The sequence below is a fragment of the Papio anubis genome, chromosome 11 (genome assembly GCF_008728515.1).
Source record: "Papio anubis isolate 15944 chromosome 11, Panubis1.0, whole genome shotgun sequence".
In the NCBI taxonomy this organism is placed as follows: Eukaryota; Metazoa; Chordata; class Mammalia; order Primates; family Cercopithecidae; genus Papio; species Papio anubis.
The window spans coordinates 80,731,919-80,748,158 of record NC_044986.1 but is presented as its reverse complement, the minus strand read 5'-3'; the positions used below and the strand labels follow the sequence as shown (position 1 = coordinate 80,748,158).

Genomic DNA, 16,240 nt, shown 5'->3' with positions numbered 1-16,240 from the left:
CTGCGCCTGGTCTCAAATGGCACTTTTAAAGTGGTAAAAGAAAAAAACTGTCAACCGATGGCAAAAGAATTAAGTCAGATCATTACCTCACACAATATACAAAAACACAAAATGGACCAATGGCCTAAATCTAAGAACTAAAATCATATAACGCTCAGAAAGAAAAAAAAAAAAGAGGCTGGGTGCGGTGGCTCACTCTGTAATTCTAGCACTTTGGGAGGCCAAGGTAGGCGGATTGCTTGAGTCCAGGAGTTCAAGACCAGCCTGGGCAACATAGCAAAACCCCGTCTTTTTTAAAAAACAAACAAAACAAAAACATAAGGATAAATCTTTGTGACTTTTACTTTGGACTGGCAATGAATTCTTCAATATGACATTAAGAGCATAAGCAATGACAACAACAAAAATAGATAAAAATTGGACTTCATAAAAATTAAAAACTTGTATATCAAAGGACATTATCAAGAAGCCTACAGAATGGGAGAAAATATTTGCAATTCACACATTTGATAAGAATCTAGTACCAAGAAACTCTTACAATTCAACAACAAAAACACAAACAGCCCGGTTAAATGGGCAAAGGACTTGAAAAAACATTTCTCTAAAGATATACAAATATACAATAAACACACAAAAAAGTTCAACCTCATTTGAGAATAAGCAAATCAAAAGCACAATAAAATACCACTTAACGCCCAGTAAGATGGTTACTTAAAGAAAAAAAGAGAAAAAGAAAATAACAGTGAATATATTTGAAATTTCCATAAAGGGTTAAGTGATTGCCTGGTTTAAAAATAAGCTCTATGAAATCTCTCAAAAAAAAAAAAAAAAAGGCCAAAAAAGGTAAAAGAATAAAGGTTTAAAAAATAAATGAAAACAAAGAGAAAATTTAAAAAGTCTCAACAGAGATATAACAGCCAATTATTAGAAGTTCTAGAAAAGGGGCACAGAAACAATGGAAGGGATATAATAATTAAATATGAACATTTTCCAGATTTAAAAGAATAATGGAACAACTTCTCCATTTAGGAAGGGTTAAAAAAATGTCATTATCTTATTTAAAATTACTAACTGGTAGGTAACCAAAACCTATTTAGTGAAAATAAATAAATCCAGACTAACACTCATCCCCAGTAACTTCTAATCCAGTGTTCCTATCTCCCACTATCATTGTGACACCCAAAAATTCCCACCCCGAGAGATTTCAGGTATAGTATTGCTACAAAACTGTTTCTGGAAGTGTGGGAAATACGTATACACCATGGAATACTACTCAGTCATAAAAAAAGAATGAGCTCATGTCTTTTGCAGCAACATGGAACTAGAGGGTATTATTATAAGTGAAATAACTCAGAAACATAAAGTCACATACCACATGCTCTCACTTATAAGTGGGAGCTAAACAACGGGTACAGCTGGACATACAGAGTGGAATAACAGCCATTGGAGACTACAAAAGGTGGGAGGATGGGAAGGAGGTGAGGGTTGAGAATTTACCAAGAGGTACAATGATCACTATTCAGGTGATGGGTATGCTAAAAGCCTAGATTTCACCACTACACAATATACACATGTAAAAAATCTGCATCTGTATTCCCAAAATACATAAAAATTAAATTTTAAAAATCTTTCTGGAAAATAGGATGAGACTGTGACTGTAACTCTCTGTAAAACTCAAATGGCCAGATGTGGTAAGAGTGACTGACTTTAAACAAGCTTACAAAACATCACCAGAATACAGGCAATGTACAGATGAAACTTCCTTAAAATATATTGGTTCCCTGATCAAGAAAACAGAACAGGGCTCTGTGAATACGTCTACATAAATTCTTCACTTAAGAATACCCTATGAAACAAAATCATTACTTTAAAAAAAAAAAAGTCTATTCATCATTATTGGTATACTTCAGCTATAGTTCAATTCTTTACAAATTTTTCTTCTGTTCTCAATAAATGACCTTAGATTTTTCTCTATCCTTCCCTGGAACAAACCTACCTTAAGACCCAGGAACTTTAAAAATAAACAGGTATAAATTCAAAATCTGGGAAATAAAGAGGAAGAAATTAGTAGGAAAGCACATAGCTCCTTTCAAAAGGCACAAATAAATACTGTTTCATTTTGGGGTCTCGAAACTGAAATTATGGCTTCTCATTAAATATTTTAAGAATTCTACTACAATAAAAACAGGAGTTCCAGAGAAATGAAATAATTTTCCTGATAAGCAGAATAATCCCTGTAAATACGATACCTTACATGGCAAAGAGGGAATTATGGTTGCCAGTCAGCTGACCTTAAAACAGGAGTATTATCCTGGATTATCTGAGGGGGCCGAATGTATAATAATCACTCAGAATGGAAGAGGGAGGCAGAAGAGAGACAGAAGGAGAATGGTCAAAGAGGTGCGGTGTTGCTGGGTTTGCAGACAGAAGAAGGAAGTCATGAACCAAAGGCAGTTTTTAGAAGCTGGAAAAGATAGGGAAATGGATTCTTCCCTCAAGTCTCCAGGAAGGCACTTAGCCCTGCTGACATCTTGATTTTAGCCTGCAGAGACATGTGTCTGACTTGTAAGCTAGAGGATAGTAAGACAACAAATAGTGTGTTGTTTTAAGCCATTGTATTTGTGGTAATTTGTTATAGCAGCCAGAGAAAACGTACACACCCTGTTTCCCAAATGCTATAATTAGGCTTATTTGTTTCTACTGTTTTAGAGTCATTCCTATTCTTACCGCATTCATTTTCCATAATTTAAATATTTGTTCCTTCCTTTCTGTGATGCCTCACAGAAGGCTGAAACAGAAGAAACAGACCACTACAGAAGCACATGAGCACCTGAAAAAGGAGAAGAGTCAGGTGTGTCTGGTGAGACTTCTAATGGTTGCAGTCATGTAATATGTTCCGTAGACCTCAGCAGTAAGCTCAAATCAAGTTTTGATTGACTGGACTTTACTTAAGCCTTTTAAAATTTACTTTTTTACTTCAGCCTTCACAGGTTTCAGATGAGTAATTTTAGCTATACTGATTACAAATGGGTGGCAGATTTCAGTTAACATATATATTTAATAAATCAAAATGCCAAGTGCATTAGTGGTATGTGTAGTCCTTTTGTTAGAGAGAAAATGAATGTATTGAGTGACCTCAATTCCTTTAGCAGTCAGAATTTCCTTATTTTAGGTTCAATTTTCTGTCCTCAAATCAGTCAAGTTACAGTGCAACCATGAGTGCCCATTTAACCTGAGAACAACCCCATCACACTTTTGCATATTACATCAAGTGAAGTTTCCGTAACATTTTTGAAAAGCTTTTCTTTTTGTTCCATTTTACTGCAGAATTTCATATCTTAAGGACATTATACTTTGGGGGAGGTGGTAGTAAAAATATCATAGGATGATTTTATGAGTAGATTATGGTAATACCAGAGATTTATTAATCAATGCACTTAAGATTTACCAGTTAGGTTTTAGGTAAGAGTAGAAAGTGACTGAAATGTTCTAGGAAAATAGAATAACATGCGTAACAACTATCATACAGTAATACTGACTAGTATTTTTATATGCAGAAGTTTCTAAACAACTGAATAGGAGCTGGTATGGACACAAATAAGGTGGTAGATGTGTTTTTTATCTAAATTACAAAAATAATAATGCTATACACTAGCATAGTCATTACGGCAGTTTATAATTGTAAAATATTGGAAACAATCTTGATGCCCATTGTTGGGACAGTAATTGAATAAACAATGCACAGTCTACAAACTAAGTAGTATACAGTGGTACAAAAAGAATAAGGGCGATCTTGGCCAGATGCAGTGACTCACGCCTGTAATCCCAGCACTTTGGAAGGCCAAGATGGGTTGATCACTTAAGCCCAGGAGTTCGAGACCAGCCTTGGCAACATGGTGAAACCCCATCTCTACCAAAAACACAAAAATTAGCCAGTCTCGTAACCCAGTCTCAAAATAAATACATACATACATAGGCTAAAATTTTAAAAATAAAATATTTTTTAAAAAAGAAGAAAAGGGAAGATCTCTTTGAAGTAATATGAAATAAATGAGTACTTACTTTAAATAAACCATGATGTGTGCAGAACCCAAAATGAAATACAAATAGCAACAAATGAACCTAAAAGTATTACAAATGAACAATCGCACTGAAAGGATTGAGAACTAAAAGAACTAACATAAGTAAACTTGGAAAACAGTACTTATTGTATTCTGTAAGGTTAAGGTTAAAAAAAAAAGAATGCTAAGCAAATATTATAAGTTAGTAAATCTTTTTCATAGGGTGTTAAGTTAGCAATTCTGAAACTCTGTGTGTATATAATACAGTATAAATATAGTATATAGTATATAATATACTATAAATATATACTATAACATATCTATAACTATGTATAAATATATACTGTAATCCTTATACACACACACACACACAGTGTTGAATAACTAAGTAAATATATTGTGGTTGAGAAACCAATTTTCTCACTTTCTGAGAAAATACTTAAAAATAAGAAGAAAGGCTAGAACAAATTCTGTAGCATTTGATTGGAGTCAAAGGTATCCGTGTGAACTCTTGGTCTTTAATATATATGGAAATGGATACAGAAATAAATATAGAAGAGAAGTGTGTGTGTATACATATAATTGTCAGTTCTGTCTGCCACAATAACTAAAAGCAATTACACCTCAGTAGCAACAAACACACCTAGCCCCCAGATCTTGGTTTCTAAATCTCATTCTCCAATAAAAATCTTCCTTGGAGACATGATGACTCAAGGGCTGGGGCAGGGAAAATACAAGATAAGCCTGGAATATTTTGTGGTCATATGAGACACTACTTATTCAGCTACGGCTGAAATCTGGGTTTCCCAGTGGTTGGTCTAATGTTCTCATGTTATTTTCTCCTTCACCATGTACTAAAACGTAGAAAGAGGTTCCACAGACCAACTTTCCTATCTGTGTCTCCATGCAACCCAACTTAAGCTACCAAGCTGGCAGCTTCTGCTAATACAGGTTGTCTGACTCCCAAGACCAGGAAAGGGATAAAAGATTGCGGAAGTACCACATAAACGCCACTAGAAATTGAAGAGCCTGAAGGCAATACTTTTAATCACCTGGGACAATAAAACAGAATAGCCTAAATTGAAAACTATTTAATTACTAATTCAGGCTACAATAGCAACTTCAACAACTCCTAAAATTCATTCAATTAGTGAAAGACTCTAGCTTCAGTGTCCTCATTAACTATAACAATTTTATAATAGCTACTTGATCTAAATCGCAGAATTCAATATTTTCTCCAAAAATATTACTCATTATACATCTACTCTATGCCAGGTACAATGCTAGGTAAAAGTAACATATTACACTCTGTTCTTTTTTTTTTGTTAAGACAGGGTCTCGCTGTGTCACCCAGGCTGGAGTGCAGTGGTGCAATCATGGCTTATTGCAGCCTCAACCTCCTGGACTCAAGTGATCGTCCCACCTCAGCTTCCCAAGTAGCTGGAACCGCAGCCATATGCCACCATGCTCAGCTGATTTTCAGTGTTTTGTACAGATGGGGTCTTGCTACATCACTCAGTCTGGTCTCAAATTCCTGGGCTCAAGCAATCCTACCACCTCAGCCTCACAAACTGTTGGAATTACAGGCATGATCCACCACATCCCGCCTATTCTCTGTTTATTAACAAATTACTTTTAAGTTCACTGACTTTTTCTCTGCAACACAGGCTTTGATCAAGAAGGAGTTTAGATAATCCAATAACTTCATTTTTATGAGAAAAATTGTTCAGAAAAGAAGTACTCTCTCTGTTCATGGTCTTATACATAGATGGGAAGTGTGTATGAAGATCTGATACAGAAGTATTTATAATATTTAATGTTATATTTAATGTTATATCTTTCTTATTTTAAAAATCTGATTTGTAAATATCATTTGTCCTTTCAGTTTGAGATACTGAATTTTCCTTCCTTTCTACCACCTTACTTCCCTGGGGTCATTTCCAACTACCCTCTACCCCACACTCTATACTCTTAGCAATGCTGATATTCCTCTCTCACACATCATGATTTTGCGATACATTCATGCTGTACATGCTGTTCCCTATGCTAAAACGCTCACCATCTAATTTCCTTGGCCAATTGGTAAAACTTGCATTCATTCTTCAACACTCAACTCAGAAGTAATTTCCTCTTCAAAAGCTTCTGAATGACCCCCCAACACACACACACAGACAGACACACACAGACACACACACACACACTTTCCTTTTGTTATTTCAAGAGCACATGCATACCAATCATTTATAAATTCATACTATGATCATGTTTTTATAATTTATCTGCCTATCAAACAAGATTTTGAACTAATTAAGGACAAGGACAGCCTTATCCACCTCAGTGTCCTCAGAAATTAAGAGTATGCCTGGAGCGTAGTAGAAGCTCAAGAATTGTTGAACTGAACTTCATATTGTAATATACTTAATCTATAAGAAACATTAATACTGAAGAAAAATATAATTATGTTTAAAGAATCGCAGCAACTACATTTCATAAATTTAAACTTTTCTTCACACATAAAAGTTATATTAATAGGACAAAAAGATCTATACTGATAATTAAATGTACATGGAAAATTCACTACTGGAGGTGGAGTATCTCCTTTCTATTCGTTCAAATTTTGTAACTCAATGTCAAAGCATACCTGAAAGTATCAGTATCAGTTTGAGATTTCTATTTACCTACATTAGGACCATCTCAACTTTATACAAGCTGTCCCTCCACTACCACATCTATGCTAGCATCACATTTTTAGTTACCTGCAGCTTGCTATTATGACACGTGATACCTTAGAAACTTACTTTGTAAATAGGTTATGTCATAATGTGTATAGAAAACTAAGTGAAAAGTATTAAACAGTACCTTTAATTTTTTAAGGGTTAACTTAACAAGGATTTATTCACAGGAATACATGTAAGTAGAGAAAAATAACAGAAAAGCTAAACAAATGAAATGAAGAGGATCCAAACCAACTTTCACTCTATAGCTTTTAACTTGCAACCTGTGTGCATATATCTACAGCACAGAGGGCCACCAACATGCACCAAAATACAGTATAGGAACCCTGCCTTACACTCATTACCTTAAACATATCTTTAAGATCACACTTTGAACAACAAAAAAGGAAGCTTAGAAGGCAGTATGTTGAGTGGGAATAAACACTGAAATACAGCAATCATTTTTCAATTTCTACAACTGTCTTTATGTGCCAACTAACATTTATGTAGTCTTTTACAGATCTTTTACCACGTAATTTAAATGTTAGAAGTTTTGATAAAATCATGAGTAGTATATAACCATGCGGAAAGCACATCACACTGACAGCACAGAGGCAAAGAGTTTGCACAGGTATATCAGCTTTCCACATTGCGCAGGTCACACACAATGCAGTATCAATCTTATTCCTAATAGATCCTAAAAAAGATATTTCAAGGACTAGCTGTAAACTACAGTACTTTATATATCTATATTCTTAATAAAAATAAAACCCACAAATCTTAAAAGGGAACTTTAAATGCAGGGTTACACTAAATGGGTAAACTGCATCGCAAATTTCTGTAACACAGGTAAATGAATACCAATCTCACTCTATATGATGCAAGCATGCTACTTTCCCACTAATTTAAATTACTTTCAACCACTATGAGCCAGAATGCATGCCTGAACCTTAAACTACACTTTAAAAAATAACATATTGGCCTAGAAATTAAATCTAATGAAGTACAACCATCAAATTATATCCACTACATTAATGTTAAATGCAAAATTAAGATATCATCTTTACTTTGATATATCAAACCCCATTTATTTCACCCTCTGTGCCCACCCTAAAAAAGGTAAAAGGAGTGACTCATTTGGCATTTCACAGAGTGCTTCATTGTTTATGTTTGTTTTGTTTTATTTCCAACTTTTTTGGGGTACCTTAAATTGTAACTTCCAAGAACCCGCTTCTACTACAGGAAGGCAAGCTGATTTTAACTATATTAGTTCTGTTTGTGTAGTTCTTCATCAACATGCAAAACAAGGCCCCATCATGTGGGAAAACTTGGATTAAAAAAAAAAAACAAAACTTTAAATTAAAAAAGAAAAAAGCTTCTTTACTATTTGTAGCTCCCATTCTTAGGTTTCCTTTATTGTGCGCTGTAAAATTGTTCCTCTTTCTTGTCCCCATCCATCATTTATATGGTTCCTGTTTTGGTACAATTCTCCATAATATTCCACAATGTGCTGTTTTGTGAGTAGACTGAACAGATTTTTTTTTTTCTTCTTCAAATCCAGTGCGGAGTTGTAACTGGAGACATATTTCCACCCACAAAGGCTCTAGATGTTAAAACGTTTTCCAACATCGACTTAATACAGTGACGGCAACACCTCCCTCCTGCCCCTCTCAGTACGGTGGGGACTGTAGTGTATTGCCTACTGGTTTACCCTTTCCCGCGTAAAGGGTAGCATTTTCCCTGAGGGCAGAGGCTCCCTCATAGTCTCCAAGACTGAAGGACCCCAAATTTTGGGACTGCAGCTTAAGTGTATTAGATTAAACACCATAAACAGCTGCAAGATGCTCTTTTTAAGAGAAGAGGAAACTGGTTAGAGAAATGCCTCCAATTTTATTGCCAACGTGATTTTTAAATCCATGAAGGATCTCACAGAACATGTCTCTGAGATCATCTTTTGGGTTAATCCATGATGGAACAGCATCACACAAAAAAATACACAAAATCTTGGATTACACCACTGGGATTCACAATGATCATGGTACAAATTCCACGGAATGCTGAATCCTTTTCCTCATTGTCTCTTATGTTTCTCAGAGAGGTGCACCAGGGTCTTCATACTGCTGTAGCATTGGGGCCACCTCTTGAAGACACACGTAACCAAGACGGCCAATCGTTATTGCTGTATTCTCTAACAATGTCTTTGGTGTGTTGGGTCTGTTAATGATTTCTACAAGCTGGTGCAACACCATAGGAATATAAGGCCGCATCTCTATACCCATTTGAATGGAGATTTCTCCAACTGCCCATGTGGCATTGCTGCAGACTGAAAAGAATTCTGGATTTGGGTTGGTTCCCAATATTGGCATGAAATCAGCTATACAAGGCTGAACATGCTAAAAGTAAGCTTTTGTGAGGTCACCTAAAGGGGCAAAAGAACTCTGTCGAACTTCTAGCATTTTATCCTGCATTCACTGATACATTCGTGTTAGGATGTTACTTCAGGTTACCAGCTGTTCAATGTTGCCTCCAAGTCCTTCAGCCAGGCCACTCAGTAGATCAAGAGCCACTATCATAAAATCTTTATCTGGAGCTTCATATTGATCTGGATGCGCATTGTTTAGCACGGCTTGTGCAAGAGTCTTCCTCATTGTCTCTTACACAGGTTCACAGTACGGAAGAAAGCCAGACTGTGGCAACTGAAGATAGGCACTCAGGTAAAGGGAAGAGATCCTTATCTTCATCATTTAACATGTTCCATTTCTGGGTCAGTGGAGGCATTAGCATCTGAATATATTCTAGTTTGTTTGAATGATGTCCTACTGAATCAGCTAATGTTCCTAAGGCATTGTAAAGCATGAGTAGGTTCTTATGCTGGTATTTACTAAATGCAAAGACCAGGGTATCAAGTATATAAGCAAAGTGAGGAACAAGTTCTGTACAAGCCTCCTCTTCCAGGGTAGCAAAGGCACTGTCGGCAGCTTCTTGTACTCTCTTGTTGCTATGCAGGATGCGCTTTAGCAGTTGTCATTAATGGCTTCAGGTACATGTCTGGTGGCTGGCTGACTACCCAGTATGCATAGTGGCTAAGAGTCCAGCATGTTATGGAATGTACAAGAGTCATTTTATCAGTGAGGCATTGAATAAAGTGAGGAACAAGCTCGGGCAAGTATGGAATAATGCCCTGCATGCAACCTTCAGCAATTGCTCCTAAAACCAAGATGCCTGATTCTTTAACAACCCATTCATGACGAAAAAGTAATTCTTTCAAAAGGGGTGGAATATGTGGCAGCAGTTCATCATGATACACATTTGCAAGAACACCTAGGGCAGCAGCAGAACATTTTCTTAGATTCCAGTCAGAAATTGTATCATCATCATCAATTTCATCATCATCCTCTTCAATTCCATCTTCATCATATTGCTGAGCCATTGTCCTTAATCAGTGAAAACATGGCCATATATCTTGAGTCTTACATAGAACATACTCAACTATATTATACATGTGAGGCAACAGGCGATCCATTCGAACTTCAAATAATCACAAGTACTTGGCATACATGTTTCCGTGCCTCTGGTTCTTCATCACCAGCCAATGCAAAGAGATTCTCAATAAAAGAATCAATGTGCAACATTAGAGCTTGGGTCCTATTGATGATAAACTGATTGACACGTGCAACAGCGTGAGACCTTATTTCTGGACTACTGTGCTTTAAGAACTATAAAAATTTGGGAATCATGATGTTGAAAGGATGATCTAAATCATAACTACCTAAAATCTCAGCAGAATCTTCACAAATCTTCTGAAGGGTGCCCAATGCTCCCTCATGGGTGTTGTAATCTTCAGCATACAGGCTACAGAGTTTTGGTAAGAGGTCAGGCCAATTCTGTAATTCTCCCTTGGAGGCTAGAGTTGTGATCACAATACTAATGGTGGCTCTAATCAGAGGAGAGGAGTCACCAATATTATTTAAACACTGACTTTTAATAAAAGTCTGTTATACCATATGGGAAGTTCTTAAAGTGTATTTTCACATTATTCTTCAAGATGAGATCTTGTGGGCTCATCTTCAGATTTTAATTTTGTAAGAACAAAAATCAAGCAGTTGTTAAAGTCTGAATATTTATTAAGTTGTTCCAGTTTTTGTTGCACGGTTCTCTGGATGGTGGTGTCTGGAGACTGGGACTCCTTTAACAGCTGCAGGATTTGCTGAAGCCTGTGCTTGTCAGGTTTCCACTCATACTCCATCTTAGTTTGCTGGGGTGCCCCGAAGGAAGTCTCGAATGGCAAAATCCAGCGGAACTGCTCCTGGCAGCCCGGCTGCCAACATCTGTTTCTGCTGCTGCTGCCGTCACGGCCACCCAGCGCCAGTACCTTTAATTTAAATGTTTCTATTTATTTTCAATTAAAAGGCAATATTTATCACATGTCATCATGACACCCATTTCAGCAACTATTTATTTTGTCCTTATTTGGTGCCAGAAACTTATAGGAGAGATAAGGAGATAATAAAGTATCAACTATACATTCAGGAACATGTAGTAGTAACTAGAGATTAAAAGTGACTAGACAGACTGAAATAAAAGTGAGAACAGATTATGAAAAGAAAAAAGCCAAAGTGTAGATATGACATAGAAGGAATGGGAAAGCCACAAGAAAAGTAACAAGTCAAACTGGTGACAAAATAATTTGGCAAAATGAATCAAAGCAGAAACACTAGCTATAACTTCTAAAGGTAGGGAGGTGATGTTTTTCATCACTACAGTCAATCAATAATGGAATTTGGTCAACTGTACCCTCTAAACCCATTTTCAAAACTACCCACCCCTCCAGAACTCCACTTTTGCCACCACAATGTTATAAGCTACTACCACCGCTCACTTGAATACTAGCTTCCATGATCCTGTCTAGCTCCCCTCTAATTCAATCTTCATACAGAGCATTTTAAAAATGTAAACTGAACTAAATTTTTTGGAGTTTAAAATTCTCCAACTGCTTGCCTTCAATTTCTAAGGCAAAGATCCAAATCCTTCAAGCTCTGTGAAAGCTCTGCACTGACAGCCTCTTCTCCTGCCACTTCTTTCCTCTGAGTCAGTGCTCAGGATATCCTGGCCTTCTCATAGTTCCTCATACACTCCACAATCCCTCCCGCCCTTTCCTGAAGCATTCAACATTCTTCCAGCCGTAGCAAATAGAAAGCAATTTTTAAAAGCAAGCTGAACATAAATGAATGAACCAAAAAGAAACATATAAAGAAAACCCTCCATATACTGCCTTTTCTCCTTTTGTTTGTTCTCAGACTCTACTATAGTTTGGTACAGAGATAAAAACAAGTGTGGAAGCAGATAATCTGAATGTTTGGTTTTCAAAAAAGGTTTCTCCAACAAGAGTCCAAGTGAACCATTCTCCAAAAGGGAGTCTTTTGGTAACAGACAGAAAACAGAGAACAGTGCTAAACAGGTTCTTCTTTACCTTAAAGGAGAAACCCAGTATAAATCTATGGTGGCAGTAAAAACAATGACTTGGGAGTCAGTTGTTCCGATTTTTAATTACTCTGTACTGCTAGAGTGACTATGTGACTTTACCTTTCTAGGCCTCAGTATCTTTATGAAATAAATGGATAAGACTAAATAATCTCTATGACCTTCATTCTATAGCATCTAATTTTTCTGCTTATAAAATATACTACAGCTTTGCCAAACAGTAAAAGTCCAAGTGAATGGAAGAACAGAGGTCTACATGCTTTTCTAGAGCATCCAGGGGAACACAGCCTTGCCCCAGTGGGACACATTTTGGACTTGAGCTTCAAAATGGTAAGACAGATGCTATTTTAAACTACTAACTGTGGTAATATGTCACAGCAATGAGAGAAAACTAATACATCAACAGATTTACAAATGTGTTTTTTATTCAGCCTGACCCTAATTACAAAAAAAAAAAAAAAAAAAAGTCCTGGATACCTAGAACCCTTAATGAGATTCTTTTAAAGGACAGTAAATTCTTTATCTCTACAAATACACCACAAACATAGTATCATATGTGCTATTTTTTTCTAAATAAACAATGTTTTTCCCTTTTCAAATAATTTTGAAATAGATGCTTCTTGAATCTTTAGGATTGAGCTGATCTCAGGATTCTTACAAATCCTTCCAACATTAGTTGCTGTGCACTTTCATGACTGATTATAATTAAACACTATCACATAAACTAACCATTAAGATAATCTAATTCAGATTCCCTAAAAATCAGAGTTTACACCAAATTTTTGAAATATTGTTTGAAAAAAATGAAGCTTTCAGCTTTCTGCACACTTCTAGTTCCAAGCTTCCATATTAATCACACCAAATGATCCAGATCCTATAAAGCTTATTACACACAGAAGCATTTTTCATGATTTTTTAATGTCATTCATTTTGATAATAAAGCAGATACATGCCTGGCCAGGCACAGTGGCTCACGCCTGTAATCCCAGCACTTTGGGAGGCCAAAGCAGGTGGATCACTTGAGATCAAAGCTCGAGACTAGCCTGGCCAACATGGTGAAACCCTATGTCCACTAAAAAGACAAAAATTAGCCGGGCATGGTGGTGTGTGCCTGTAATCCCAGCTACTCAAAGAATCACTTGAACCCAAGAGGCAGAAGTTGCAGTGAGTTGAGATCAAGATCGCGCCACCACACTCCAGCATGGGTGACAGAGCAGGACTCCATAAAAAAGAAAAAACAAAACAAAACAAAACAGATACATGTTAAGTCTTAGAATATTTATACTGCATCTGTATTATTAAGATTAAGATGTCCCAGATCATCTCCATAAATCATCCTTCAAATAATCCATGCATTAATGGTGTAGAGGTTTCAGAGCCCAAGTAGGATGAGAAAGACATCAATGTGGAAAAGGATATGGTGGCAGAAGTGAAGTGGGTTACAAAGAATGAAGTTAATCAAATAAGAACAGTCATGCACCATATGACAACATTTTGGTCAATGACTGACTGCATATAAAACTGGTCCCTTAAGATTATAATGGAGCTGAAAAATTCCTATTGCCTAGTAACATAATGATGTCATAACTGTCATAACATCATAGAGCGGTGCATTACCTTTTCCATATTTAGATATGCTTAGATACACAAATATCATTATTGTTATAATTGCCTACAGTATTCAATAAGGTTACATGCTATGCAGGTTTGTATCCTAAGAGCAATAGGCTAATACCACATAGCCTAGGTATATAGTAGGCTACAACATCTAAGTTTGTGTAAGTACATTCTATGATGCTTGCACAACAATGGAATTACCTAACACATTTCTCAGAATGTATCTCCATTGTTAAATAATGCGTAACTGTAAATATTTTAAGTATAATAATGGAAGTCAGGTTTATCACCATCAGAGACGGAGGTTGCAAATATAGAAAGGGAAAAAACTAGAATTGAATCCTGTGGTGTTAGGATGGAATTGTTGGTATTAGTGTGAATTCATGGTTTTCAAAATATATAAATGATGTGGACATAAATATTGATACATGTGTGTGCAAGTATATATGTGTATATATATATTCCCCAGCTCTCATCACTGAAGATGTCTGTGAGCAGCAACTTTTCAATAGCAGTGAACACATCTAGCCCCTAAAACTTGGCTCCAAAACAGCATTTCCTAATAAAAAGAACAAGGGCTCTAGGAGAAATCACTCATTCCAGGCCTAGGGTAGAAAAAAATGAAAGATGAGACTAAATCATCTTGTACAAAAGAGCAAGGGAGTGTTCAAAGAATTATGAGAGATAGAAGAAAAAAGCACAGGAGTCTGTTTGAAGGAGCACTCACTGGCCAGGAGACTGAAGAGACTAAAGTACATGATAAAACCAACGTGTCATTCTAACATGGATCTTTTTACTATAGAAGATATTATTGCCTTCAGTTTTTGGCTCAGAAGAGGCCAAGGTGTAACTCTCTTTGGTTGTACCAACTCCAGGTTCATCTGACACCAGCTGCCTCTACCATGCTGCTGAAGTTCCACCCCAATGAGATCAAAGTTGTGTATCTGAGGTGTACCGAGGTAAAGTCAACGCCATGTCCGCACTGGCCCCCAAGATCGGCCCCCAGGGTCTGCCTCCAAAAAAGGTTCGTGATAATATTGTCAAGGCAACCAGTACCTGGAAGGGTCTGAGAATTACAGTGAAACTGACTATTCAGAATAGACAGGCCCAGATTGATGTGGCACCTTCTCCTTCTGCACTAATCATCAAAGCCCTCAAGGAACCGCCAGGAGACAGAAAGAAACAGGAAAATATTAAACAAGGTGAAAATGTCATTTTGATGAGACTGTCAACACTGCTCGACAGATGGGGCACCGATCTTTAGCCAGAGAACTCTCTGGAACCATTAAAGAGATCCTGGGGACTGCCTAGTCGGTGGGCTGCAATGCTGATGGCCGTCACCCTCATGACATTGTAGATGACATAAACAGTGGTGTGGCAGAATGGCCAGCTAGTTAAGAAGCACAAAGGAAAATATTTCAATAAAGGATCATTTGACAACTAAAAAAAAAAAAAGAAAAGATATTATTGGTCAGATGGAGGAACTTGAATGGGGTCTGAGGATTTGGTGGCAGTAATCTATTCATGTTAATTTCATGATGCAGATGGTTATTCTGTGATTATACAGGAAAATGCTCTTGTTTCCAAGAAATATACATTAAAGCAGGAGTCTCTAACCCCTGGGCCATGGACTAGTACCAGTCTATGGCCAGTTAAGAACTGGGTTGCACAGCAAAAGGTGAGCAGCAAGCAAGTCAGCATTACTGCCTGAGCTCCACCTCCTGTCAGATCACCAGCAGCAATAGACTCTCATAGGAGAGTGAACCCTATTGTGTACTGTGCACATGAAGGATCTAGGTTGCACACACTTTATGAGAATCTAATGCCTGATGATCTGAGGTGGAAGGGTTTCACCCTAAAACCATCTCCATCTGCACTCCAGTCCACGGAAAAACTGTCTTCCACAAAACCAGTCCCTGGTGGCAGAAAGTTTGGGAATTACTGTATTAAAGTATCTGAAGGCCATAGGGCTTCAGGTGGGAAGATTATGTTTAAATGGCTCAACGGGGTGGGGGGAGTCATTTGTACTTTTTGCTGTCACTTTTTAATAGATACAAGAACACTAGTTTCTGCATCACTTTGTAGAGACCATCAATACCACCTCCCCAACCCTTCCCACCACTTCGTGAGTATTAATGAATGGGGAAAATAACACTCTACAGTGGCCTCAGTGGAAAAGATTTTAAAAAGGCTATTTATTCACAGTGAAAGGACAAATGTCAACAAGGCAAAGTCCAGCCATGAAATAACCTTATGGATCACAAACCAAAATTTGAGACTTTATTCTAACCCAAAGCAATAGAATCTAAACATACATAACTAAGAAGAAACTTAATACTGATGCAGGATGTATGATAAAACCTGAGT

At 37.0% G+C, this 16,240-nt stretch overlaps 1 protein-coding gene, 1 long non-coding RNA gene and 2 pseudogenes across 11 annotated transcripts in view; 1 reads left to right on the top strand and 3 right to left on the bottom strand.

Moving 5' to 3' along the window:
- The window catches only part of CCSER2 (coiled-coil serine rich protein 2), a 188,225-nt gene that overhangs the window by 106,820 nt on the left and 65,165 nt on the right, over positions 1–16,240 (bottom strand). The window contains exon 1 of one of the 9 annotated variants that reach the window (XM_009214470.4): positions 6,703–6,832. The exons of 6 other annotated variants lie outside the window; for them this stretch is intronic. The gene's annotated coding sequence lies outside the window, so the exon portion shown is untranslated. Of the gene's footprint in view, positions 1–6,702; positions 6,833–16,240 lie in introns of those variants that run through there. 2 more of the 9 variants (XM_009214472.2, XM_009214473.3) reach the window with 2 other exon arrangements.
- Positions 6,922–14,825, top strand: LOC116269464. Its single transcript, XR_004176992.1, has 3 exons — positions 6,922–6,971; positions 12,465–12,586; positions 14,749–14,825. It is a non-coding gene; the product is annotated as an uncharacterized LOC116269464 (long non-coding RNA).
- Positions 6,938–10,231, bottom strand: LOC116269463 (annotated as a pseudogene).
- On the bottom strand, positions 6,938–11,052 carry LOC103887475 (annotated as a pseudogene). Its single transcript, XR_004176991.1, has one exon. The product of XR_004176991.1 is annotated as a transportin-1 pseudogene (transcript).